This window comes from Agelaius tricolor, unplaced genomic scaffold (genome assembly GCF_023055355.1).
Source record: "Agelaius tricolor isolate 1412-34295 unplaced genomic scaffold, bAgeTri1.0.p SCAF_113, whole genome shotgun sequence".
Lineage (NCBI taxonomy): Eukaryota > Metazoa > Chordata > Aves > Passeriformes > Icteridae > Agelaius > Agelaius tricolor.
This window is the reverse complement of record NW_027269373.1, coordinates 32630-59639: the sequence shown is the minus strand read 5'-3', so window position 1 is coordinate 59639 and position 27010 is coordinate 32630. Positions and strand designations below refer to the sequence as shown.

The 27010-nt window shown below is 44.3% G+C and overlaps 1 long non-coding RNA gene across 1 annotated transcript; it reads left to right on the top strand.

The window, feature by feature from the left end:
• The first annotated feature begins 2737 nt into the window (after nucleotides 1-2737).
• On the top strand, nucleotides 2738-8986 carry LOC139586348 (uncharacterized). Its single transcript, XR_011677711.1, has 2 exons — nucleotides 2738-2980; nucleotides 8598-8986. It is a non-coding gene; the product is annotated as an uncharacterized lncRNA (long non-coding RNA).
• The last annotated feature ends 18024 nt before the right edge of the window (nucleotides 8987-27010 follow it).

Here is a 27010-nt window from a genome sequence, read left to right as displayed (position 1 = left end):
CAAGGAGTACAATGCATGGATTTAGCATCATTCTTGCAAGTAGTCCTCGATTCTGAAAATACCTCTCAGAAGCTGCATCAAATGGGAAAGCTAGACAGATGGCAGAATGCAGAACCTGCCATTTAGGATCAGGTACAAAATAACACCCAAGAAATTCTTCATGGATGCTGCATAAGTACAAAGACGCCGTTATTTAAAAGAGAAAAATAGTCAATGTGAAACGTGTTTGATGAATAAAAAGCTATGCTAATCAAGAGACTACAGTGCCAAGTGTGCTACAAGGCTTTTTTGTAATTCACATCATTCCCAGCATGAAAAAATACTATTTTTATTGTAGATTGCTTAAGAGTGCACAACAGTTTGGAAAAAAGTGCTTTGCTTTTTCTATTCATAGGAACTGTGTATCATGGTAAGAGATCCTGTAAACAGGTTTTGGAAAACAATGTTATTTTGAAGATTCATTCTATTCAGAAATACTTCACATGAAAAAATTTGATCTGCTCTCCATCCTGAAGACTCTTAAAGGAAAATGTCTTTCTTGCATTCTCTTCACACTAGTTCAGGAGCTCAGTCTTACCTGCATTCTAATGCTTTTTGATGTTCCTGATGGCATGGCTTAGACATCCTTGTCTCCATTACCATCATGATTTCCAGATCAAGTGATGAGAATTTTTCTTCAGGATTGGTGAAGTTAAGTGTCATAACATTTTTGTCAAGTCAATTTGAAGGGTTTTTTTGCCAAAGGAATCTCTTCCTTCCTAATGAAAACCATTGGCAATAGCAAACCTACTCAGTTTTTCAGGAAGTCAAATAATACATCTCCACTGTACAAGGTCCTCCCTTTGTTTTTTTTTTTCACCAGAAGAAAACTGCTGTTTTCTTCTTCTTCTATCACCTTAGACTTACTTTCTTCCAAAATCTTTTTAAACCTTTAGATTTCTATTTATAGCTACTTACTTTCACAGTGGGCTATAGCATATGTAGTTGAAAAGACCATTTGTACATATTCAAATGGCTTACTTCTATTCTATTCTGAAATGGCTGTACTTCTATTAAGGAAAGATAAAGGTGCAGTAATATTTTTTCTTCTACAAAATTTAAAAAACCCCAACTATTAAAAATGATACCAGCAAATGATGTCTGTAAGACTGAGGCAGGAGGCTTTTTCCAGAACAATGTGCAGTTCTTCCCAATTCTATTTTTCCCTCCGATTACTTTGAACAAAAATGGTTTTACACAGTCTTCTAATAGTGGCATGTTACTAGTGGGGTAGAGTATTGCCCTGCCAGCATTGGAATTGACTCGATTGTAGTTGTGTTCAAATTGGCTGATGAGACAAGGTTTTTTTGCTGAACGCACTTCAGCAAGCAAGAGAGCTTCTTCGTCTTAAGATGCTATGAGTCCCAGAAGAAGATGAATGAGGTGATGACATGCCTTGTGTTCTGAAGAGAGATCAAAACTTATTTCTGGGGTCACCCCCCCTCTTGGTACAGAAAGTGCACAGAGGGCTTTGAAGCAGCACTTTCACCCTCTTTGCATTCACTAGTAAATCGGAAACAGAGCTTGCCCCAAGGTTTGGGCAAAAATACTCTTTTGATGCAACTCTTCACCAGACAAAATCTCTGGGAAAATTTGCAGTGGCAGAAAGCAAGCCCTTCCTGGGAAATCTACTGAAACGGTTCAGAAGTTATTCCCATTCCCTGTTGCTAACCTCTGCTGTCTAGCTGTCCGATATGTTTGGGACCATGTTGAAATCATTCTAAACAATGGACTGATGCTGCACTGTTGAGTAAACATAGGTCTTTTCCATAGGTGTCAGGGAAAAATATTTCTGTTGGTAAAAATGATAGAAAACAATACCAGCATGGCAGAAAAACAATTACATCAATAGAATGAAGATGCCCAGAATTCTTCTTTTGAAGTTACACACAGTCAATATTTTCTAAAGAAGGTTGTGAAACTTAATAAGGAGTACATTCCACGGGACTGGTGCACAAGTTCATGTTTCCACCTTACAAAATACATATTATTAAAAGAAAAAACGTTCTGCCTTGTAGAAAAGTAACCCATTAGGAATTTGATCAAAGATAGGATTAGATCAAGTATTCCTACGAGACACTAGTAGTACTAGGAAAAGCCTTTTGGCGTCTATTTAACTACAGGAAACTTGAGAAAGCAGAAGAGTGTCCTTCCCTGCTGCAAGCTGTACTTCCTAGTTGCTAGTGGTACTTCAACATTGTCTAAAGAAAACTTGCCAAAATAAGACTACTGTATACAAGCAACTGTAACTATCCATTCCGTTCCAGCTAATTTTAACTAGCAAGTATGAGTCACACACTCTAATGGAATATTCTAATGCATAGATAGAGTATACCTTCACTAATAAATGGGGACTCTGGTAAAAGGACCAAATGCAGATGAATTTCAGGGAAGGAAATTATTGGAGTGCTAACTGCAGTCCCTCGACTTCACAAGAAATGATGTCTGGTAATCCCAACCAGAAACATAATAGAAATCCATTTTCAAATGGTGTCCTAGGGTGACGTTATGATGCTTGTATCCCCATTCATGTGTTCTGTTAAGGTTGGATATTATGTTCTGTACCTTTAAGACCGGCTCTGAAGCGGCAAAGTTTTGTTTTGGTTTTCTTATCAGCCTGGCGGGACACAGAGACTGCAGCTTTTGCTTTTGCTGCTTTTGCTTTTTGCTTTTGCTCTCTCGCTCTTACTCGCTTTGCTTCTGCTTGCTTTTGCTCTTTAGCTAATTCAGCTAAACTGTCCAATTTCTTCCTGGACGGTTTCTCCTTTCCTTTTTCGGATCACTTCGAACCTGCTCCGGACTGGGACCTGAGAAACACCAAGATCCTGCACCTTCTGGCCTGCAGCAGCAGCCCCAGCGCCGGAGGGACTGAGACCAGAGTGACCACCCCCAGAGAGAGACTTTCTGAATTTGTCATTTTTTTTCAGAGTGGTGTCATCCGGTATTGTTCATTTTGTGTGCTGGGGGGTGCTGTGCTTGTTAAATAAACAGGTTCTTTCCACTCCTCTCCGAGAAATCCTTCCCGAACCGGCTGGGGGGAGGGGCTGTGTGGGTTTGCTAACTGGAGGAGCCCTAATTTGGAAATTCTCCTCCAAATTTGCCCTAAACCTCCACAAAATCTTGGCACCCAACGCTGGGCTCGAGAGAGTGAGTGGAAAAACCCTGTTTTGTGGGTATTTTGGTTGCCATTACTCTCTGTTTGAAGCAGTTAATAGCCATGCTTTTTGAATTGATGATGAGTGTTGGGGTGAAGGCTTGCATGTGCTTCTGGTCCCTAGGGTTTTTTGAGATTTTAATACCTCTGTGGTCCCTAGGTTTATTTTCCTATCCTGAAATAGTTCTAGTATTGTCCCTCATACGTAGTTTTTACAGCAGAGGGGCAGTGACCAGAATAGCTATCCTGCTGGGCTTGATGGCAATGATGTGCAAGAAGTTTATAAACATGTTGGGGTCTGCTCCAGGTATGAATGGTTCTTGGCTATGGTTATTCGTCCAGTTTGTTAGAGGAGGAGCAGCAGGGAATGAGGCTTTTCAGCCTTTGCTTTCCTTCTTCTCCTATGAATCGGTTGCATCAGTAGTAAAGGATGTTCAGTTTCCCCTGAATGTTAGAGAAACCATCTTTCTTGTATTCAATCTGGTAACCTTCCTCTATACAGTCTGCTGTCTCTCCAGAATGAGGGCTGAGATTTCTAGACGGGCTGATGAGACCCCTGACTTAGGAGTAGACCCAGGGGTGAAACATCCTGAGTGGTGTGGGAAATGGGAGGAAATGGGCCACATCCTGAAGGAATTCTCCGACCCTATAGTCTGGGATTTTCCCCATAAACAAATTCAGAACCCAGCTGAGGTGGGGAAATATCTGAAAGAGAAATACCAGGATGAGCCTAAGGAGAGAAAGGTCATTGCAGTGAGCTGGGCCCTGGCATATGCTTATCGCACTCTGTTGGAGACTGTAGGACAGCAGACGGAGGCAGGGGGGCAGGGAGATAAATCAGCTATCCCAGTCACTCAGGCTGCCGCCAACACCACAGGCTCAAAGCCAGCAGCCAAACCAGATAGTGAGCCTAAGCCAGCAGCTAAACCAATGGCTGTTGCTACCAGTACCAGAAGTGGGAAATGCACAGACAAGACCAATCGACCAGTGGATGATGATGATGATGATGATGCAGCAGAAGGAACCTCAATGCCTCCTGACATAAAATCAGGAGTCAAAGCAGCAGGTGCAAGACCAGATGCAAATATTGAGTCCTTTTCCCTGAAGGACCTTCGTGGCTTACGGAAGGATTACACCCGACGACCTGATGAATCCATAATTAGTTGGTTAGTCCGTCTCTGGGATGCTGCAGGCGAGGCTACAATTCTGGATGGCACAGAAGCGAGGCATTTGGGATCCCTGTCACATGATCCTGTCATTGACCAAGGAATGATGAGGGGGGCAAACCCTCAGAGCCTCTGGGCACGGGTCTTGGAAAGTGTTGCACAAAGATACCTGTGTGCAGATGATCTTTATATGCAACAGACACAGTGGAAGACCATAGAGCAAGGGATCCAACGCCTGAGAGAGATGGCAGTGGCAGAGATTATCTTCTCAGATGATGTGACAACTAGGAACCCAGACCTGGTGCCACGCACGTCTGTGATGTGGCGGAAACTTGTGCGACTTGGGCCACACAAATATGCTTCTGCCCTAGCCATAATGAAGCGGGATGAGAGGGACGAGACTATGCTGGATATGGCAAGGAAGCTCCGAGCATATGCAGATGCTGTGCATGGCCCAACACATGCCAGAATTGCAGCGGTAGAAACACGTCTGCAGAACTTAGAGGATAAGATAGAGGAGAATCATAAGAAGCTCAGAGAGGAGATTAAAGAAGACCTTCTCCAAATCTCAGCAGTACAGATCAGAGGTTCTGGTATCCAAGGCAGACGTTCCCCAGATGGCCAGAGAAGGTACACCCCACGAACAGAGCTGTGGTTCTACCTGCGTGACTGTGGAGAAAATATGAGGAGGTGGGATGGAAAACCTACTGCTGTTCTGGCACGACGGGTGCGTGAATTGAAGGAAGCCACCAGGAAGAAAGCAGCTCCAGTTGCCCGTAGCCGAACCGCCAGGTATGATGCTGATGATGCCACGTCTGATCCCCTTGAAGGAACATCTAAGACTTATGCCCAGGGAAAGAAGGATAACCAGGCTTAGAGGGGCCCTGCCTCTAGCCAGGTAGAGGCCAGGGAAAATCGTGTTTTCTGGTCTGTGTGGATTCGTTGGCCTGGCACATCGGAACCACAAGAGTATAAAGCTTTGGTTGATACTGGCGCACAATGTACATTAATTCCGTCGAGACATGTGGGGACAGAGTCTGTTTCTATTGCTGGTGTGACAGGGGGATCCCAGGATTTCACTTTGGTGGAAGCTGATGTGAGCCTCACTGGGAATGAGTGGAAGAAACATCCTATTGTGACTGGCCCAGAGGCCCCATGTATTTTGGGCATAGACTACCTTCGAAGTGGGTATTTCAAAGACCCAAAAGGACTCAAGAGGGCATTTGGGATAGCTGCTGTAGAGACAGAGGGCATCCAGCAATTGAACACCTTGCCTGGGCTGTCTGAGAATCCATCTGCAGTAGGATGTCTGATGGGAGAAGATCAACGAGTGCCAATTGCCACCTCCATAGTGCATCGACGACAGTATAGAACTACTCGAGATGCTGTGATCCCCATCCATAAGATGATCCGAGAGCTGGAGAGCCAAGGGGTGGTCAGCAAGACCCACTCACCCTTCAACAGCCCCATTTGGCCTGTGCGAAAATCTGAAGGAGAATGGAGATTGACTGTGGACTACCGTGCATTGAATGAGGTGACTCCACCACTGAGTGCTGCTGTGCCAGACATATTAGAGCTCCAGTAGGAGCTTGAGTCCAAGGCAGCGAGGTGGTACGCCACTATAGACATTGCCAATGCATTTTTCTCCATTCCTCTGGCAGCAGAATGCAGGCCTCAGTTTGCTTTCACGTGGAGGGGAGTGCAGTATACCTGGAACCGACTGCCCCAGGGGTGGAAGCACAGTCCTACCATCTGCCATGGACTGATCCAGACTGCACTAGAAAGGGGTGAGGCTCCAGAACATCTGCAATATATTGATGACATCATTGTGTGGGGGAACACAGCTGCGGAAGTGTTTGAGAAAGGAAAGGAAATCATCCAAATCCTCCTGGGAGCTGGTTTCGCCATTAAAAAGAGCAAAGTAAAGGGACCAGCTCGTGAGATTCAGTTCCTGGGAGTGAAGTGGCAAGATGGACGGCGTCAGATTCCTACAGACGTCATCAACAAGATCACAGCAATGTCTCCACCCACCAATAAGAAAGAGACACAGGCTTTCCTAGGTGCCATAGGCTTTTGGAGGATGCACATTCCTGAGTATAGTCAGATCGTGAGCCCTCTTTACCTGGTCACCCGCAAGAAGAACACTTTCCACTGGGGCCCTGAGCAGCAACAGGCCTTTGTCCAGATCAAGCAGGAGATAGCTCATGCAGTAGCTCTTGGCCCAGTTAGGACAGGACCAGATGTGAAGAACATGCTCTACTCTGCAGCCGGGAACCATGGCTTGTCCTGGAGCCTTTGGCAGAAGGTGCCTGGGGAGACTCGGGGTCGACCACTGGGATTTTGGAGTCGAGGCTACAGAGGCTCTGAGGCCAACTACACTCCCACAGAGAAGGAAATCTTGGCTGCCTATGAAGGAGTCCAAGCCGCCTCAGAGGTGATTGGTACAGAAGCGCAACTCCTCCTGGCACCCCGACTACCAGTGCTGGGGTGGATGTTCAAAGGCAAGGTTCCTTCCACTCACCATGCCACCAGTGCCACATGGAGCAAGTGGATTGCTCTTATCACTCAGCGCGCCCATATAGGTAAACTAAATCGCCCTGGGATTTTGGAGGTAATTACAAATTGGCCCGAAGGTGAGAATTTTGGTGTCACAGATGAAGAACAAGAACCAGTGACACGGGCTGAAGAGGCTCCTCCATATAACCAACTGCCCCCAGAGGAAACACGCTATGCTCTTTTCACTGACGGTTCCTGTCGCATCTTAGGGATGAACCGGAAGTGGAAAGCAGCCGTATGGAGCCCCACACGACAGGTTGCACAAGCTACTGAAGGAGAAGGTGGATCAAGTCAACTTGCAGAACTCAAAGCCGTTCAACTGGCCCTGGACATTGCAGAAAGAGAGAAATGGCCAAAGCTCTACCTCTACACTGATTCATGGATGGTAGCCAATGCTCTGTGGGGATGGCTGGAGAGGTGGAAAAAGGCTAACTGGCAGCGTAGAGGAAAACCAATTTGGGCTGCTGATGAGTGGAAAGATATTGCTACCAGGGTAGGGAGGCTACCTGTGAAAGTCCGCCATGTAGATGCCCATGTCCCCAAGAGTAGAGCCAATGAGGAGCACCAAAACAATGAGCAGGTAGACCAGGCAGCAAAGATAGGGGTGTCAAAGATAGACCTAGATTGGGAACACAAGGGAGAGTTATTCCTAGCTCGATGGGCCCATGATGCCTCAGGCCATCAGGGCAGAGATGCCACCTATAAGTGGGCAAGAGACCGAGGGGTGGATTTAACCATGGACAGTATTTCACAGGTTATCCATGACTGTGAGACGTGTGCTGCCATCAAGCAGGCCAAGCGAGTGAAGCCCCTGTGGTACGGTGGGCGATGGTCCAAGTACAAGTATGGGGAGGCCTGGCAGATAGACTACATCACACTGCCCCAGACACGCCAGGGCAAGCGCTACGTGCTGACCATGGTGGAAGCCACCACTGGATGGTTGGAAACCTACCCTGTGTCTCATGCTACTGCCCGGAACACCATCCTGGGCCTGGAAAACCAAATCCTGTGGAGACATGGTACCCCTGAGAGGATTGAGTCAGACAATGGGACTCATTTCAAGAACAGCCTTATCAGCACCTGGGCTAGCGAACATGGCATTGAGTGGGTGTACCATATCCCCTACCATGCACCAGCTGCAGGCAGAGGGGAGAGGTACAATGGACTACTAAAAACCCAGCTAAAAGCTTTGGGTGGGGGATCTTTCAAAAATTGGGAGCAGCATTTAGCAAAGGCCACCTGGTTAGTTAACACCCGAGGTTCCACCAACCGAGCAGGTCCTGCCCAGTCTGACTCCCTGAATGTAATAGATGGAGATAAAGTCCCAGTGGTACGTGTCAGAGGTTTGTTAGGGAAGAATGTGTGGGTCAATTCTGCCTTGAGTACAGACAAACCCATTCGTGGGGTTGTCTTTGCTCAGGGACCAGGTTGCACATGGTGGATAATGCAAAGAGATGGAACAACACGATGTGTACCACAGGGAGATCTGATTGTGGGGTGAGAAATAAATGCATGATGTGTGGTAGTATGTTGATGATATGGGGATAAGGGGTGGAATGTCCTAGGGTGACGTTATGATGCTTGTATCCCCATTCATGTGTTCTGTTAAGGTTGGATATTATGTTCTGTACCTTTAAGACCGGCTCTGAAGCGGGAAAGTTTTGTTTTGGTTTTCTTATCAGCCTGGCGGGACACAGAGACTGCAGCTTTTGCTTTTGCTGCTTTTGCTTTTTGCTTTTGCTCTCTCGCTCTTGCTCGCTTTGCTTCTGCTTGCTTTTGCTCTTTAGCTAATTCAGCTAAACTGTCCAATTTCTTCCTGGACGGTTTCTCCTTTCCTTTTTCTGATCACTTCGAACCTGCTCCGGACTGGGACCTGAGAAACACCAAGATCCTGCACCTTCTGGCCTGCAGCAGCAGCCCCAGCGCCGGAGGGACTGAGACCAGAGTGACCACCCCCAGAGAGAGACTTTCTGAATTTGTCATTTTTTTTCAGAGTGGTGTCATCCGGTATTGTTCATTTTGTGTGCTGGGGGGTGCTGTGCTTGTTAAATAAACAGGTTCTTTCCACTCCTCTCCGAGAAATCCTTCCCGAACTGGCTGGGGGGAGGGGCTGTGTGGGTTTGCTAACTGGAGGAGCCCTAATTTGGAAATTCTCCTCCAAATTTGCCCTAAACCTCGACAAATGGGTTGCATCTATGGTCCTCTGTTCTTCCTATATGAAGAAACTGTGTTTTGAATCAATCTTCAAAATAGTATGCCTAAAGACCTTAGATGCCTCCAATTCTTTTCTTTTTTTTTCCAGAAGCAACTATCTCAAAACCTTTTTAAAGCTGACATTTTCCCTTAAGATGCCATATTTTAAAAGAGCACCTTGTCATTTAACAGGGTATTCCAAACATCATTTACAAATTTAGACTGAAAGTAACACTCTTCCTAGTAATCTTTCACTTTTTGCAGCTCAGTGCTAACATAGGCAGCAAAGAAGAGAACGGACCACAGCTCTTTCTGGAGCATCTTGAACAAATGCCCTTGCTTATGTTCTAATCATTCACTTCACCAAAAGACCTAATGATGAAGAAAAGGTTGTGAAAGCATTACTAGTAGTGCTACATGGCAATGTACGGGTGTGATTTCTCAAGTTGGATTTGTATCACATAGATGATACTTGGCAAACAGCAAATGAAGGGGTTTTCTTCAGCTCTCAGACTGATGTTACATGGCAGTAATTTAATAACAAGAAGAAGGTTATTTTTTAACATGTGAATTTAATTACACCCCTGCCATGGACATCTGAATCTTATGAACAGACAGTGTCTGATTTAGAAAAAAATAAAGAATTATCACAGTTTAAAGAAACATAGGATCATAAACCCTTTGCTGATGGAACGTAGCCTATTCATTGGTTGAAATGAAGCAGGTAGACAGGACATATGAAATATTATTTGTGGATCAAACATTTATTTTCGAAAGTGATGCTGACAGATAGTGAACTCACCAACTTAGATATTGCACGGTAGATACGGGTACATAACTTGCTCCATCAAGTAATCCCTTGGAACCATCATCCAAGGGGATTTTCCCCTGCATCTGTGAAAATATGCCTACCTTTTTCACAATACTTCTGCAGCAGCATTGTTAGGCCTGATCAGCTGGTATGGAGAGTGAATTATCGCCAGCAAGGTGACTGGCCAGGGCAATTTGCTTCAATGGATTTTGATCTCCCGGATATTTTGCAGACCTGCTTCAGCCCTGCTTGTCAAACACAGCCTTTAAAGGGTGCCAAACAATTGTTAGTCTGTACTGGGCCATATGCTCTTAATTCTCTCCCTCAACTTCTCCATCACCTCTCATCTGTTTCCCATGAGCTATGTTCAAGGTCCACAGGCTACTTTTCACAGAATCTTCGGGCCTGATGCAGTAAGAATGATGACTAGAACACAGCTGGGATCAATTTTCCAGTTTGGATAAAATGCATTCTGCACACAAATCCAATGAGAAGGTGTTCCCCCTATGCCCAGAAAAACCTTCACTAGTACTAGTGTTCTACGTAAACTGCAACTTAGTCTGAAAGAAAAGCTTTTTTCTGAGAGTGTCTAAGAGCTTTGTATGAAGCACAGATATTTGATAGATGCAATTTTCAATACCAGAGGAAAAAGAAAACGGCACGATGTTTTTAATGGTACTGGTTTTAATTTTAAATTCCATGCACCTTTTCAAAAAGTGTCAGCTCAAATGCCCATCAACATATTTTAGTCATCTGTAAGTCAGTATTCATAGAAAATGTGATTCAAATCAAAAGAATTTCAAACCTTTCCTCAAAGTGTATATGCCTAGATTTAATACTTCTGACACATATTAGATAAAAGGAAGACATTTTTTACTCTGGGGGTGCTGGAACACTGGAACAGGTTGCCCAGAGAAGTTGTGGGTGTCCATCCCTGAAAGTATTCAAGGTCAGGTTGGATGGGGCTTTGAGCAGCAACACAGGAGACTCTTGATGGTAGAGAAACAAAGTTGGAATCTAGAAGAAACTCAGATTGAAGTATAGGAGCAAGTTTTCCCTCAGCTCTTGGGGTAAAATCAAAGTGTTACAAAATTACCTTGATCTGTGATTTTCACTACTGTAACAGGTTAATGAAAACTATGTAGAAGATAGCAAATTTCAAAAGAGAGAAGAATTACAGCATAAAATACATGGGATGGGTTTCTACATGGGACAAAATCTCTGTATTTCCACACTTCCTCATGTTCGGATTTCGTGAAGTGTCGCAGACATCTTTCATGAAAAATCCTTTCTTAGGATTTTTCCTTGTGACAAGCTGCAGTGTCAGCAACCAAAGTAAACAATGGTTATCTGCTGCTGTGGAATGCAACAGGTAGAGCCGTGATTGGTCTCCTGTGGATGTTTAGATTTCTTGACCACTCATGGCAGAGCTAGCTCTTGCTCTGTCTGAGACACAGATCTTTGTTATTCATTCTTTTCTATTCTTAGCTTAGCTAGCTTCTTAAGAAACTTTTTCCTTTCTATTGCTTTTTAGTATAGTCTAATGTAACATATATCATAAAATAATAAATCAAGCCTTCTGATCATGGAGTCAACATTCTCGTCTCTTCTTCATCCTGAAAACCCTTGTGACCACAGTCACAGTGAAGTGCCAAAGAAGGCGGCAAAAGATCATTCAGGACATTATTTACTGGAGTTCAGCCTGGCCTTTAGTAGGAGTTGGGTTTGAACATAATGTAGCTATACCACACACTTTCCCTTCCCTGAAAAATTACTGTTTATAATGAATAAGCAATGAGGATATAAAATTGACTGAAAGCATCTTAAAAAGGTAAAGTATTTCATTGTAAATGATCTGTGATCCAAATAGTTCCTCCACCTTAGTGAGGGACAAAAGAATTCTTCCATATCATGATGGTTTAAAATTGTATAAACCAATGTTTTCTTCTGAAAAGATATTATCTATTTTTTTCTATTTTTAGAAGAAAATATTCCTAGACATACAACACATGAGAACAAAGTAATTGTAAAGAAACAAATGATATGAAAATATTCCCCACATATAATTAAATGAAAAGCTGTGTTTTAAATAGGAGGTAGGAATTAAACAGAATTTTTACACCAGATATTTGAATTGTTGCACCAGCTATTTTGCCCCCAAAGAGAGGTATTTAGCATTTCGGTCTTTTGCAAGGTGTTCATCATCTGCTATGCTGACCTCTGTGTGGGCCTAGGTGTGTGTGGAAGGGGGGCATGTGAAGGGGAGCGTGTATGTTTGCTTAACACCTGTTGTGGCAGATTCACGCCTCAGCTCCATCATTTGTTTTAGAAACTTCACAGAGAGTGGATATGAAGTTTAATATCAACAAGAGATCAATTCCCAAATCATCCATTTTACCCTACCTTATAAATCATATGCTTTGTTGCATATTTTATCAAATAGACTTTCAAGCCACATGGACAAATGAGAATGTGGAGAATCCCTCCAATGTCTTGCAACTTTTATGCAAATAGAGTTTCAAGAAAGGATAACTTCTTTTAAAATACATCTGGGACAGGCATGATGGTGGTGTCAAGCTGTTGGAGTTTTTGTTGCTGGGAGAAGTTGTACAAAAGGATTGGTTTTTACATTGACTAGTTACTGAATCAAGTCCATGAACACATTGGAAATTCAACTGGGGGTTCCTTTTTCTAGCAGATTACTTCTAGAACGAGCTTGCAGACTGAAGCTGACTCTTTTGCTCTCTTTTTGTTTCTTACCTGTTTTCTTGGCTTCTTTACCACTATCTACACAATTTTGGAACTTTTTTCCCAACTAAAATTGTTTCATAGTCTGATAATTAGGATACATTTTTTACAAGGAATTTTTAAAAAGCTTTGCTTGAGTTAAGAAGGTTAAGGACTAAGGTCTTTTTCTTACCTTATCAATATTGCCATGAAATTGATAAATAAAGACTAACTCTTTCTTTTTATTTTCAACCCAAGTAGATAATTCCCATACATTAATACATTTTGTGGACCAAAATTTGCCATTCTGATGTAAGTTGTCCCTTCTTAACAATATACATTCTGTGACTATGTTGACAACACTCTTGGTGAAGATCCTAACTGGTCTTAAACACACATAGGGAGAAATTTGCTCAGCCAGTGTCAGTCTTAAGCATGCCTATCAGAAGATCTTTCTATAGCTGGGGAATTTTCCCATGAAAGGGATTCAGTTATGGAAGAGACACTTACCCCAGAGTTTTGCATTCTTCTTGAGCACTACTTAAGGAACTTAGATCCCATGTCCATTTGGATCTCTCTCTGCACAGAACTTTGTCATGCCAGTGCTTGAAATGCATCTCTAAGAGAATTCACTAGCACAGAATGAACGAGAGTGGAAGGCGTCAGTGGGGCTCACCAGGTCCAACCCCCCTGCTTAAACCAGGCTACCTAGAGCCTCTTGCCCAGGATTATATCTGGGTGTACTTTGAATGTCTTCAAAGATCCAGGCTCCACCATCTTTCTGGGCAGTCTGTGCCGTGGTTCAGTCGCCCTCACAGTAAAAAATCATTTGCTGATGTGCAGAGGCAATCTCCTGTATTTCAGTGTGTGCCTACTGCCTCTTGTCTTTTCACTGAGCATCCTTGAAAAGACACTGGTTCCCTCCTCTTTGCACTAGTCCTTCTGGGATGTATGTGCGCTGCCACCTAGATAAATGTCAAAAACCTTCCTGAAGCCCAGGCATGGACAATATTCCCTTCATCTACCGGGCAAGTTGATTCATCAGAGGAGTTTAAAAAGTTGTTCAGCATCAAGTTCCCCTGGTAAATCCATGCTGACTATGTTATTTTGTCCTCCTTCATCTGCCTGGCAATGCTTTCCAGCAATAGCTGCTCCATCAACTTCCTGGGGATAAAAATGACGCCGGCTGCCTGGCTTGTACTTTTCCAAGTCCTCCTAGTTGCCTTTTTCCAAGATGGGTGACATTTGCTTTCATCCAGTCTTTGGGCACTTTCCTCAGTCACTATGATCCATCAAACATCATTAGGAGTGGCCTCAGAATAACATCTGCTAACACCCTTGAGACCTGTGGCTGCATCTCAACAGGGCCCGTGGACTTCATGGAATATGTACCAATTCAGTGACTATGCCCATAAAAGTTTGCAGGGGATAACAGGACATATTAATAGGTACCTGAAGAGTGAGTGAAAAACTATGGAAGCAATCCAAAAGGACAAAGACTAGAGTTCCCTTTTCAGACAAAGCATCCTATCATGGAGCTGAGCAGCTTTAGATCTAGGGAAGCTTCCCCTCTGAAAGGATGCAGAAGACATTCTTGTACCCGTATCCACTAATAAAATGTATTGACCATTCACTTGCAATACAAAAAACTAAATTCTTTCCAAAATTGTTGCCGCCTAACTAGACAACCATGTACTGGCTGGGTATTCCCCTAACAGATGACAGCACCTGCTTGATGCCTCTTATGCCTACAGACTATTTGAATTAGGTCATTTGAGTGGGGATTACTGGTCTGGGAACTTTCTTTCTGATGAATTTGGAAGATTTACTGAAGCAAGGAGCTGAAGATGAAAACTTCATTGCCCATCAGTGCACTTTTAACATCCACGGCTGTAATGCCATTGTTTCTCACCAAGTGAGTCAAGAATTTATGACTACAAAGTGGATCAGCTCCAAAAGGAAAGATAAAGGCTGGAAAACATTCTCTCTTGGTAAAGCACATGAAGTGACTAAATTCTAATCACTCGCTGGCCTAAAGCTTCAAGGAGGGAGAGGTGGACCAGGTTTCCTTCCACTGCCGTTCTCTTTGTCACCTCAGTGTTTTATAGGGGTATGCAGACATTCAGAAAGAGAGCTTTGCTGAATTCATAAAATTCAGTCTTAAAAAATAACTTGAGAGCAGCTGAAATGAAAAGAACAAATAAAATGCAATTAATTCCACGGAAGCTTGAAATGATTATTTCTTCATTTTGCATTTGAGGATGTATATTGTGTGAGTTTGTCTTGTATTGTTCTACAGGTTTTCTAACTGGCACACCTTTCTTTATGAATGGACTGTCCTTTCCTAAATACTCTCATATGGAGGAACATGCTTCTGATAAGAAGAGCACTAGGGTGTCTTTACTTGACCTTTTATTTTTACTGATGTTTGCTCCTTGGAAATGAATGGGGTTTTTCAATTGACATGTCTTACTATTGTTCCCACAGGATAAGCCACAGACTCTTCTGCTCAGAGCTGTCACTAGTCAGCTATTCTCCTATCTGCCTTGAAGTAGTTGAATGTTCTGGTCTCAAAGTAGCACCTTCTGTGTAGCCATGCCCTTAGCTGCCAGTGTCATCTTGAATCCAAACACCCTCCCGCAAGGGACCGCTGGTTCTGTAGTCAACTATGGGGAAAAAAACGGTCCATCCATGCTTCCTGATTTAAAATATAAAGGTATATAAAGGTATGGTGTCCCTAAACGATTCTCTGCAGTTGAACACTACTTATCTTTGCCGTGTTTCTTCAACTCACTTGCAAGTCATTCATGCGCTACCTTATTGTGAGAATTGCTTGGTTTGAAGATGATTTAAAAGGGTAGGAGAATACTTTTGTGCCTCTGCTATAAGGATGCTTTTCAAATCCATACAAACTTCCTGCAAATGCAAAAGCATTCATCCTGTATTGTCCTAGGCTACAATATAAAAATGTATTCTGCTCCCAACCTCAAGAGCTGCTGAAACCGGGAGGGGCATCGTTTTTTCCTTATCTCCTTATCTCTTAACGGGGCCATCCATGTCTTGCCACATGATTCAGAGGTGACTCCCTCCAGGAGCCATTTCTGTTTAAAGGCTAATCAAGGAACCACCGCATGACTCAGAACAATTTGAGCCCATTGCAAGATGCTCTGCCCAGGGGGCAGGAGCTAAGCATCCCCAGCTGGATATAATCTGAGTTTTGGGACACCACAAGCAGTCTTTCCACTGGCTTCCTAGAAGAACAGCCACCCTCACCCACTGGTCTTCAGAGGACAAGAGCTACCAGATGGTTTCTACAGGATCACCACTTCAACAAGGCCATTTCATCCGGACTGCTGCCACCACCCTAACTAGCAGGGTGACAGGTTGTATTCTGTCCGTGGTTGTTCTTTTGTATCATTGCATGTATTTGGTTTTTCCCCTTTTCCTAATAAATTGTATTTCTGACTTGGAGTCTTGCTGCCATGCTGGATTTCTTCAGACCGACTAGCTCCTGACACCAACAGCCAGAGTGGGCTGCCCCCAGAAAGCTGTCAAATCCAGGATGCAGCTGTAGGGCACAGCTGCTCTATGGCACAGGTGGACTGCATTGGGGATAGGACTGCGCCGAGGGCAGGGACAAGGAACAGGGAGAGGTCTTCTGCATGTTTTCCAAAGGAGTTTCTTCCCTGGAGGGTCAGGGACACAAAGACACTGACTCAAAGGCATATGTCAACTTAGAAATGGGGAGAGGTCCCAGAGGAGGATACAATCTTGAACACACTGGGAGAAACTGGGGGTGGACCACAAGGCGGGGAATACAATGTTTGAACCAATAGGGGACTACAGGGGAGGAGAATAACTCAAACAAACCAATGGGGTTTTGAAGAGTATAAAATTGATAGGGAAGTTTCTAGAGAAAGGGGCAGGCTTGGGGAGGGATTGACATTCAGTGGGAGGAGGAAAAGGGAACAAAAGGGCAGGTCTTTGGGGAGATGGCCAACTAGGGCAAAAACTAACAACACGGGGGGAAAGGAACAATCCATTAATAACGAAATATGCTAAAACAGCACAAAATAGGACGTATTATAAAACTGACTACTAGAACTGCATTACAATCAAAAACACACACTGCAACAGCGACAGCATCTCTTGCTGCTTTTGCTTTCAAACCAGAAGAGGTGCCAACCAAAAAATTAGCAAACTTAAAAGTTAACTGGCTGCAGTTTTGATTTCCTTCTGAAATATATTACTGCTTGTCTAATTGGCTTAGCAGCATTGGCTTCTGTTCTTAGTGCCAAGCAGGGATTTGCCAGGCATGGAGGAAGCTTCTAGGAGCTTTTCACAAAAGATTCACTTCTGTGGCTGGCTTCTTCCCTCCCCACCAAAAACCAAGCCATGCAAAACCCACACCTTAACTAATCCCTAGTACTTAGTACGCATCCAATAATTCCTTTTAAACTATACTTTAGATGTTTTACCAAGTGCCCTGAAAAGAAATGGATGCATAATATTGATCAAAATAGTTCCAGTTCAATAGAAATATTGGGTCATGCAACTCTGGTTTACATCACTATTTTTTGTACAATCAACAGGAGCTTTTTTCACCTCTAAAGAAATGTTTCCTGATGGTTTGGATCAGAAGATCCAGTATTGCCATTGTGAGATTTTTGTTTTGAAGGCCATAAGCTGTGCTCAGTGTTTTGGGTATATTCTTTGTTGTGCCTTGCATGTATTTTGGATAGAAAGCCAGTAGAGATGATGTCCTTGCTGCAGTAGCCATGCTAAATAAGGCAGAGCGTCTGGCTGATGTACTGGAGCTGTAGACTATCCACCAGTCGCCCAGGGCGGTGAGGATCTCTAAAGGAATATAATATTGGCTATGCTCTGGAAGTTTTACAGGGAGAAAGAGCCTCAAATCACTCTAATGATTTGTCTCCTGGAGTTCTGAAGAATATGTTGTAAAGAAGAAGGCTGCTGTCTTTCGCAACAATCTTCCGTGCAAACTTCTTGTCTGAGAATGAAAGAAATATTAGTAGTAATGAGTTCTTTTTTCTCTGTCGGTGCATCACTGATTGAGATTGGGTAGGTTACATTTTATTTCTTTTTTTTCTTTAAATATTACATCGTAAGGTGTTCCAAATTCCCAGATTCTGCTTCACTTTATTTTGTAGGCCAGACTGGTTCATCTTCTCTTGGCTGTATTATTGCAGACCATATCTGAAGGAATTTTTTTTATTTTCATTTTGAACATTATTAGATTTAAACTGTATGAACAGAACACTTTATTTATCATTATTTTACCAGTTTGGAAGGAAATACAGAATTTTTAAGAAAATGACGCAACTCCACTTGTGGTTTTCAATGGAAGAGAAGAATTATAATGGCCTACATTCACAGCATTGTTTGCAGTCATATTGCAGCTAGTTTCCAGCAACTTAGGTCAGGTTCTGGAAGCAGGCACCCATGATAGTATAGAAGTCTAAGCAGTTTCATTTTGGCGGCTTTTCTTGAACAATAGCTAATACGTCTCAACGTTGTGCTGAATCTTGTTGTACCGACTCTTCTTTTGAGGTCTGAACTCCTTGCTGGACTACTGTAGCTCAGAATCAGCTACAGTAAACCTGTGTTTCCTTAGAGCTTTAAGAATTTGGTTCTAATCTATAAAAGCAAGAAAAGGTTGCCATATTAATACAAGAGAAAGAATATGTTAGGAAAGCAGTTAATGGCGTGGGGTTTTTTCCTACAAATTGGAGCAGAGATTTAGTTGTTTGATGGGGTTTTTTTTTGCTTCTCAATGGAATTCTAGAAGTGGTTGGGAAAGAAAGTGTGGATTTTTCAGGTTTGCCTTTAAAGAAGAATAACGGGGGAAACTGTTGAAAAGAATTAATCCAGAACTCCATGCCTTTCATACAGAGTTTCAGAAGTGAAAAGCAGGAAGAGACAGTCCAGACAAGATGATTGAATAGAATGAATTCAAAATAGCTTTCTTTTCCCTCTGAATTCCAGCTCTAAACCTTATTAATATTAAGGTATTAATAAGAAATACATCTGTCCTAGGGTGACGTTATGATGCTTGTATCCCCATTCATGTGTTCTGTGAATGTTGGATATTATGTTCTGTACCTTTAAGACCGGCTCTGAAGAGGGAAAGTTTTGTTTTGGTTTTCTTATCAGCCTGGCGGGACACAGAGACTGCAGCTTTTGCTTTTTCTGCTTTTGCTTTTCGCTTTGCTCTCTCTCACTCTTGCTTGCTTCGCTTCTGCTTGCTTTTGCTCATTAGCTAGTTTAGCTAAACTGTCCAAATTTCTTCCTGGACCGTTTCTCCTTTCCTTTTACTGACCATTTTGAACCTGCTCCGGACTGGGACCTGGGAAACACCGAGTGTTTGCACCTTGTGGCCTGCAGCAGCTGGCCCAGCGCCAGAGGGACTGAGAACAGAGTGAGCACCCCCCCAAGAGAGACTTTCTGAATTTGTCATCTTTTTCAGAGCGGTGTCATCCGGAATTGTTCCTTTTGCGTGCTGGGGGGTGTTGTGCCTATTAAATAAACAGGTTCGTTCCACTCCTCTCCGAGGAATCCTTCCCGAACCAGTTGGGGGGAGGGGCCCTAATTTGGAAATTCTCCTCCAAATTTGCCCTAAACCAGGACAACATCGCAATCTCTAAGATTTAAAAATGGATGATGAAGTTTTATATCCAGTAAAGTGTAAGGCTTCACATTTTAATCTGATTTGCATTTTGGTGAAAGCCGGGCATCCTTTGCAATTTACCAGATGACAAGGGATTTAGAACAGTAAGTATGCAAGTAATCTTTTGGACCCTTCATCTCCCTTCTTATGACAATGAATACATTTATTAAGCTTGTTGTCCTGGCATATTTTTATTCCATCAGGGGATTTGATCATACAAATGTCTAGTCATTCTTTCCTTGTTTTCAACCCCTCTAAGAGCATTCATCAGAACTATTCAGTAGTTCTTGATCTGCAACAGTGACAAGCACTAGACTGGTACCAGAGTCAGTGGGCATCGTGGGCATCAGCAGATCCCCTATGACAGCAGGTGGCGGGCTGTTCTGGCAGGACTGATGTTTGAGGGGCTTGAATTCTGTGAAATAGAACATTCGAGGGATGGGAAACATGGAAACAGATTCTGAGCTTTCAACCCACCACATGAACAAGTAATAAGGCAGGTAATTTTCTGTGGAAATTTCTTTAGCCCCAGTGTTGTGGATGATGATTACTCTTCCTACCTCCTTTGGCCAGCTACCAGTTTTCCCCTCCATTACTCTGCTTATGGACAGAAAACCAGAAGAAGGGATGTTTGACCAAAACACCTATCAGGACCTTAGAGTGTTTTTTGCTCCAAAATGTTTCAAGGCAGATAGGGAAACAATTCCATTTTCGAGAGTGTGTTGAGAAGACAAGGTTGAAAGTTAAAAACCATGGGTTCTGTTTCTATATAGGTTACTGATTGTGCTTATTATCTTAGTCATGTAATATATATATAGAGAGAGAGATAGATAGAAAGATAGATAGATGGATAGATAGATAGATAGATAGATAGATAGATAGATAGATAGATAGATATTTGCTAGGGTTTGTTCTTTTTTATTTTTCTTGGGGTTTTTTTCCTTTTTTTTTTTTTTTTTTTGATGCATCCTTGAGATAAAAGGCCAAAAGTACAGAAAAGTTCTGTATGGTTAAAATACTTTTGAGATGCCTCATGCTGAAAAATTTGTAGCTACTTCTAAGGCCCATTGGCCAATTCCTGCTTCATTTCTGAGAAGCTATAAAATTCCCATCTGTGTTTTAGTTCTAACAATTTGTTGTTATGGTGGAGATGCAAATTAAGAACGACCATTTTTGAATCTGTAGGGATGTATTTACCATTTGGTAGCTGCCTTTTCAGTTTCTGAGCCACTAAAGAAGAAAAGGAGAAGTATCTACACTGTTTTTAACCTGTAGACCATCCACTACTGTCCAGATTCAAAGGCAAACAAGCCTGTCTGGCCTCATTGGGAGGAATTATTTGCATTCAAAAGACTAGATTTGATTTCCACCAGCAGAGTCCATTGGGCAGCTCCTGTCATCTGCATTTCAATATTTAATCCTCCTCTATGTTTACTGTGCAAAGCTCTTTCAGAATGATGGTGGGCCCACTGTCTCACCAGCTGTGACGTTTGCAGCAAGTCTCCCACGGAAAGGAGCTGTAAAAAAGGCAAGCCAGGGCAGTGATTTCTGTTGCTCAATACCCACAAATCAAAGCTATTTAGTCTAATTTAAGGCTGAAAAAGAATTCAAAATTCAAAATGCCTTCAAAGGATTCAAAAAATCATCAGACAAGACTGCAGTTCAGTATTCAGGACAAGAGCATATCCCACAGTGTGGTGGTTTGACAGGAAATGTGTTTTCTGGGATGCTGTGGTGAGGCCAATGGATGTTCAGATTTTAATATTGGCACCTAAGGTGGCCATTGGGACATTGGATGCGCCTCTGAGAACACGGGGTTAAAAGCAGGGCTCTCCCCTGGGAGGCTCTCTTGGGTTCCGGTCAGGGAAAGGTTCAGATCTCCCCTGTCTGGCTGCGGGCTGGGCGGGGCAGGGGAAGCCACCCGGCTGGGTGAGGTAGGCTGGGGCCTGGCCAGAAGGGAGGTGAAGGCCCCTGCAGGATGGAAGGGTGGAGGAGCACTGAGAGGCATCGGGCAGCCACCCCCCCCGCTCCGCCCCCCCCCAAGGAGAGATAGAGAGAGAGCTGGTGCCTGTGCTTGGCCGGCCGAGAAGGAGAAGAGGGGAGTGCCTGGCAGGGCAGCCATGGGAGTTCTGGACAGACAGAGCCTCAGATTTTTAACCCTTTTCTTGGATGATGGAAACCTTACAAATGCTAATCCTCCTGGAGTTGAATGAGAAGAGAGATATAGAGGAGATAAGAGGAAACGGGCCAGGAGAGAAATAGAGAAGAAGGCAGGTGGAAGAGATGATGGAGTAGCTTATGCTGGACTCTTTGTGTGTAGCCATGGACAGAGCCATGTTTCCTTGTGATACAGGGACTGCATTCTAGGGGGAGGCAGTGCCTCAGGACCAAGAGGGTTCGGTGTGGGTACCCCTTGGCCCCAGGGGGTGAAAAATATGGGGGGACAGATGTCCCAAAGTTGAGACTGTACCTTTTTGCAGTGGGACGAAGCATCCTTAAAAGTCAACCCTAGAAGCAGCTCTGGTGAGAGCACCATGGACATGAGCACCATGGACCAGTTCAATGGTGAGAGCACTGCACATGAAAGGAAGAGGTCACCATTGGCACAAGAAGGACTCCTTCTCCTCTTGATGAACTGAGGATTGAGTATTCTGAAGGGTGGTGCTGGACCGAGAGTCGATGATTTGGGGGATGTATTGTATTGGGAATTTGGTGGGGAGGAGGAGGAGATGTATTTGTGAAGTTTTCATTTTCCTTGTGTGTTTCTTTTTTTTTTTTTTTCCTTTCCCTTGTAGTTTAGTTAATAATTATTTTTTTTCCTAAGTGGGAGCCTGCTTTGCTTATTCCTGGTCACATCTCCCAGCAGAAACCAGGGAGAGAGTATACTCATGGGGGCACTGGCATTGTCCCAGTGTCAAGCCATGACACACAGGCTGAGAGAATGAGGGCTGTTTAGCCTGGTGAAGAGAAGGTTGCATGGAGACCTCACAACACCTTCCAATATCTGAAGGGAAGCAGGAGAGGGACTCTTCATTAGCAACTCTGGAGACAGGACAATGGGCAATGGCTTCAAAATGAAAGAGGGCAGGTTGAAATTAGATACTCGGAAGAAATTCTTCCCTGTGAGGGTGGTGAAGCACTGGCACAGACAGCCTGGAGAAGTTATGGACACCCCAACCTGGTGTTCAAGGCCAGGCTGGATGGGGCTCTGAGCAACCTGAGCAAGTAAAAGGTGTCCCCGCCCATGTCAGAGAACTAGATGGCCCTTAAGGTCTTTGTCTACCCCGGCCATTCTATGATCCTGTGATTCTGCTGTGGTAGCGTTCAGGATGGAGCGTGTTCTGCATGTTGGCCATTTCCAATACACCATTGGTTCCAGGTGCCTTACACTAGCTTGCTCCCTGAAAATTCTGTCAGAATGAAGAACATCTCTATATATATTAGACACATAATAAATGAAGAAATGGGTTTGCACATTTGTCCACTAAGTTGTGGATGAGATTGCTGTGAAGTTTCATTTGGTTTTCTTGTTTGCTCATGAGGCCAACGGTCCTTGTGTCAGCTGCCTCAAAGGCAGCATTTGCCTCCTCCTCCTCCCTTCTCCCTCCTCCCCCTTTCAATTTCTTTCCCTTGACAATTTAATGTCGTTTTCCCTTTCATACCTGAAAATCCCTGCATGCTTCTGGGCTTTCTCCCTTTTCATACAGATCTTCTTCCACCCTTGACAATCCATACTTTTCATACCATAAGGGCCTGCCTGCAGGCATAAAAGACTTTGATTCCTTAATATATCTATGGGAATTTAATTAATAGCTTCATGCCTTTTCATAGAAAGAGTAGGGAATTGATAGCTTGTTGCCTGAAGTACAGAAGGAAGAGAATGAAACATGAATCATGTGGAGTGGAAAAGTTGCTCTCTATTTTCTTCCAAGAACTACCCCAAAAGATGCAGGGGGTGATGAAGCCTGGCTAGATGAGTTTCCCTTCTAATGGAAGGAAACAACCACGCCACTTCATACAAGTCAGTCCTATAGAAGAGAGAAATTCACTTCTGGGAAGATTGCAGGATTTGACTGCAGAGTCACACTCATCTTTTGTTGCTTTGTTGTCTGCTTGGCATGGAACACGCTGCTTTGAAGAGGGAAGTGACTAACAGACAGTCCACTTTACAAACACATATGCTTCCCTCTTCTTCTGAGACCTCAGCACAGAGCCCTCTTTGGCATGGTACTTCAAGGTAAGAAGGAGCGGGCAGAGGCCACTGCGAACAGACAGCAGTTTGCAGGTTGTATAGGAAAGAGGACTGCCCCTTGAATGTGGTGCAAATACAAACTTCCACCAGTTTCAGGGGTACACTTCAGCCAAGCTTGTTGTCCTGGCACATTTTTTCTCTGTGAAACGCTTTGCGGTATGATCTGGATGACAAGAGACGCAGAATACGGGGCTACGTAGTGCTGAGAAGGTAAGTGCCTGGCCCCAGTGTCTTTTGGCAGAAGCAGCGCACTAGAGCCGTTGGCTGCTGCCACAATGATCTGTGTGAGAAACAGATGCCTAATCCCCTCCGGGAGAGTAAAAGCAGCATTGGTTACAAGAGTCGAAGAGCACTGGGCTGGTGGCTGCCGCATACCAGCTGTAAAAGGAGCATGATTCTTACTGGCCTACCAACCAAACTCATGGTGGCAGTGGTTGGGATGGATGGCAGGATTAAAGTTCAGTGAGAGCTATTTGTGCTGCTACCTATGGCCCTTCTGTGGAAACAAATGTGCCTACCTTTAGGTTCCGAGATCCAGAGAACACAATGGTAGTTGCGGCGGAAAAGGGAAGGACAGAGCGCACTGGTGAGTTTGATGTGGCTTACACAGGGCAGGCAGAAGGTGCAGCCCAAGTCTCGCTTTTATTTCTAGAGCCTTTTTCTACGCAAGCAGCTGCTGGATGTTTGCAACAAAGATGTGAGTGTGAAAAAGTGAGGGCAGGTCTATGCGGGAAAGAAGATACAAAGCATTGTGCGCAGTTTAAAAGCTGTTTAGAAAAAAAAGGAGTTACTTTGAGAACATCTTCTGTCTTGACACTTCCACCTGTGTGATCTTTAGCTGCTTTGGACATGGCCACAATGAAAGAATGTGAAAATATTTGCGCTGCCAATGTCAGGTTGCAGAGGGTAGGTTGGCAAATGCCTTCTGTCCTGGCACATCTGTCAGTCAGAAGTGCAGCTGAAAACGCTTGGCTGTAGCGATAGTCTCTGTCACTTTGAGAGAATGTGCTGATGCACGTATATATATCACTGAGAAAGTACGTGAGAATCGCTAGTATGTTTCGTTTGGTTGACAGACCGCAAAGGGACCGTTATGGCCAGCACTGCCTTTTTGTTGTAGGACTTTTTCTTTGAGAGCAGCCGCTGGACATTTTGAAGCGGTTTGGGAATCTTCAAGCGTTAGAGTGCAAGATGGTACCTAGATCTTGAGGGAAAGTGCATATCTCCAGGAAGCTGAATGCAGTTCAGTGGCTGCAAGTTACATGTTGAGCAGCTGATGGCCCAGAAAACTTTCTAAAATGAAGAGGCCATGCTGCAATTGCCTTTTATTTTGAAGCTTCTAAACTGTGCAGCCAACAATGAAATGATTCTTCTTCCTTCTGGGCTACATGCAGGATTCCATTCTGTCAGTACCCGAGAGCCAGGATCCACAGCGGAGCTCTTGTCCCTACACTGCTCCCACACGAACGGGGCTGGGCTAGAAAAGTGCTTGTCTTTTTCCTGGGCACTGTCAGCGCTCTTCTAAATAACCACACCACAGCATTGTCAACTCACAAAACCAGGACACGCACCGAGCCCAGCTCACAACCCACCCCCAGGACCCAGCCAAGTCAGAAACGTCCCTGCTCTCCAATCAACTGTGCCAGGACAAAAAGATTTCACCGATCTTCCCCTTCCAAGTGGATACTCTTCTTTGCCCCACACTCAAAGGCTGACACCAGATCTTCTGCCCTAACAAACTTTTTCTCTCTCACAGAGTCTGGTGACAAACTTGAAAATGTCGGCCGCGCTCGCAACAGAGCTCGCAAAACTGTTGGTGGAGAAAGCGCTTTGCTGCCTACAATTTCAATTGCACCCATCCAACTATAAACGCGCACCCTGCTATCGCCACTTTCCTACTCAGCTCTAGGTACCACCGTAAGCCTTCAATCTCTCAGAGTCAGGATCCAAATGGGATGGCACCAGGGACTGCTCACACAGTCCCTAAAGCTACAAGGGACAAAAACCTGTCCTGCAGAGGCCTGGCCTGGCCTCTGCATTCCCCCTGACAGTTCAACAACTCTAACCCAGAGAACTGCCTATTGGGAAAAGCCTTTCAATTCACTGAGACCCCTCAAAGTGGCCACCCAAACTTTGCCAAAGGGAGGAGGAACTAGAAGCCCATCTCAAAAGAAATGGCATCCCCTCCTCCGAAATCCAAAGCATCCAGGGCCTGATCCTCTACAAAGGTGTCAGACCACTGTTATTGGGCATTACCTGTGCGGGGCACTAGCTAGGCTGCACACCAAGACCCAGCGCAGCTCTTTACCTTGTCCAAAAGAAGTGTGCTGGCAGAATTTCAAGAAGGCTGCCTTGAGAAAGTGGAAAACACATGCCAAATGGATTCTTGCAGGAAGGAGACTGCCTTCCAAAGATGGATACCGACTCCATGATTGTACAAATTGAGTCAGGGCTTCCAAACCAAATATGCCAGGATAGAAAGTTGCTGCCGCCCTTAAGCTGCACGACACAGCTTCTTATCTGCACCTCCAACACTGGGGCTAAGTTCTTTCCTTCCCATGAGAAAGCATTGCTGTTCTCCTTCAGGAACTTACTGAGCAAAAGTTGCATACCACGTCCGGTACTGACTCTGTCCAACAATGGCTCCTACACAGAAAGGAGCAGGACAGAAATGTCTTGCTGTCCTATACCTTCCCACGATACCTTATCATCTGCCCTACCAACATTGCCACCATATCTTTTACTTCCCAAGCAAGGAAAGGCACTCCAAGTCACTTGGCTTTGCCTTGCCTCCAGTACTATGCCTAGTTTTCCTAGCCTACCCTAGCTTTGCTTGCTTGCCTATGTCTGCCTTGCCTAGCCCTTCCAATAACTTCCTGGCTTTGCTTTGCCTTGTCTACCACTCTTTGCCTTGCCTTCCATGCAGGTAAGGCAATGCAAAGCAAGTGTAGGCAATTGTAGGCAAGTCAAGGGACAGGTTGGCAAGACTGAAGCCGGGAGGGGAAAGCAAATGGAGTGGTAGGTGAGACAAGTGCCAGAAGTTAGAGGCAAGGCTGGGCATAGGAGGTAATGGTAACCGGAAGGGCTAGGCAAGGCCAAGCCCTGTAGGAAAACTGCAGGCAGGTCAAATGTGAGGCATGGGTATGCAAGGGAATGCAAAGCAATGGAGAATGAGCAGGGCATGGCAAGGAAACTGGTTGGTTGCCCAAAGCAAGGCAAGTGGCAGGTCCATTCAAAGATTGCTGGTACACAAAAGCGGCCCGGACCGACCGCTCTGTCCAGCCTTGATCTTGCATGGGTCATGTCTAATCTGCACCTAAGACACTTGAGTTGCCTGCTTTCCTTTGTATGCAAAAGAACTGTCATTCTGCCCCTGAAGCCCAAGGGTGAAAGATGAACTTTGTGTCCAAAATTCAAGACATGG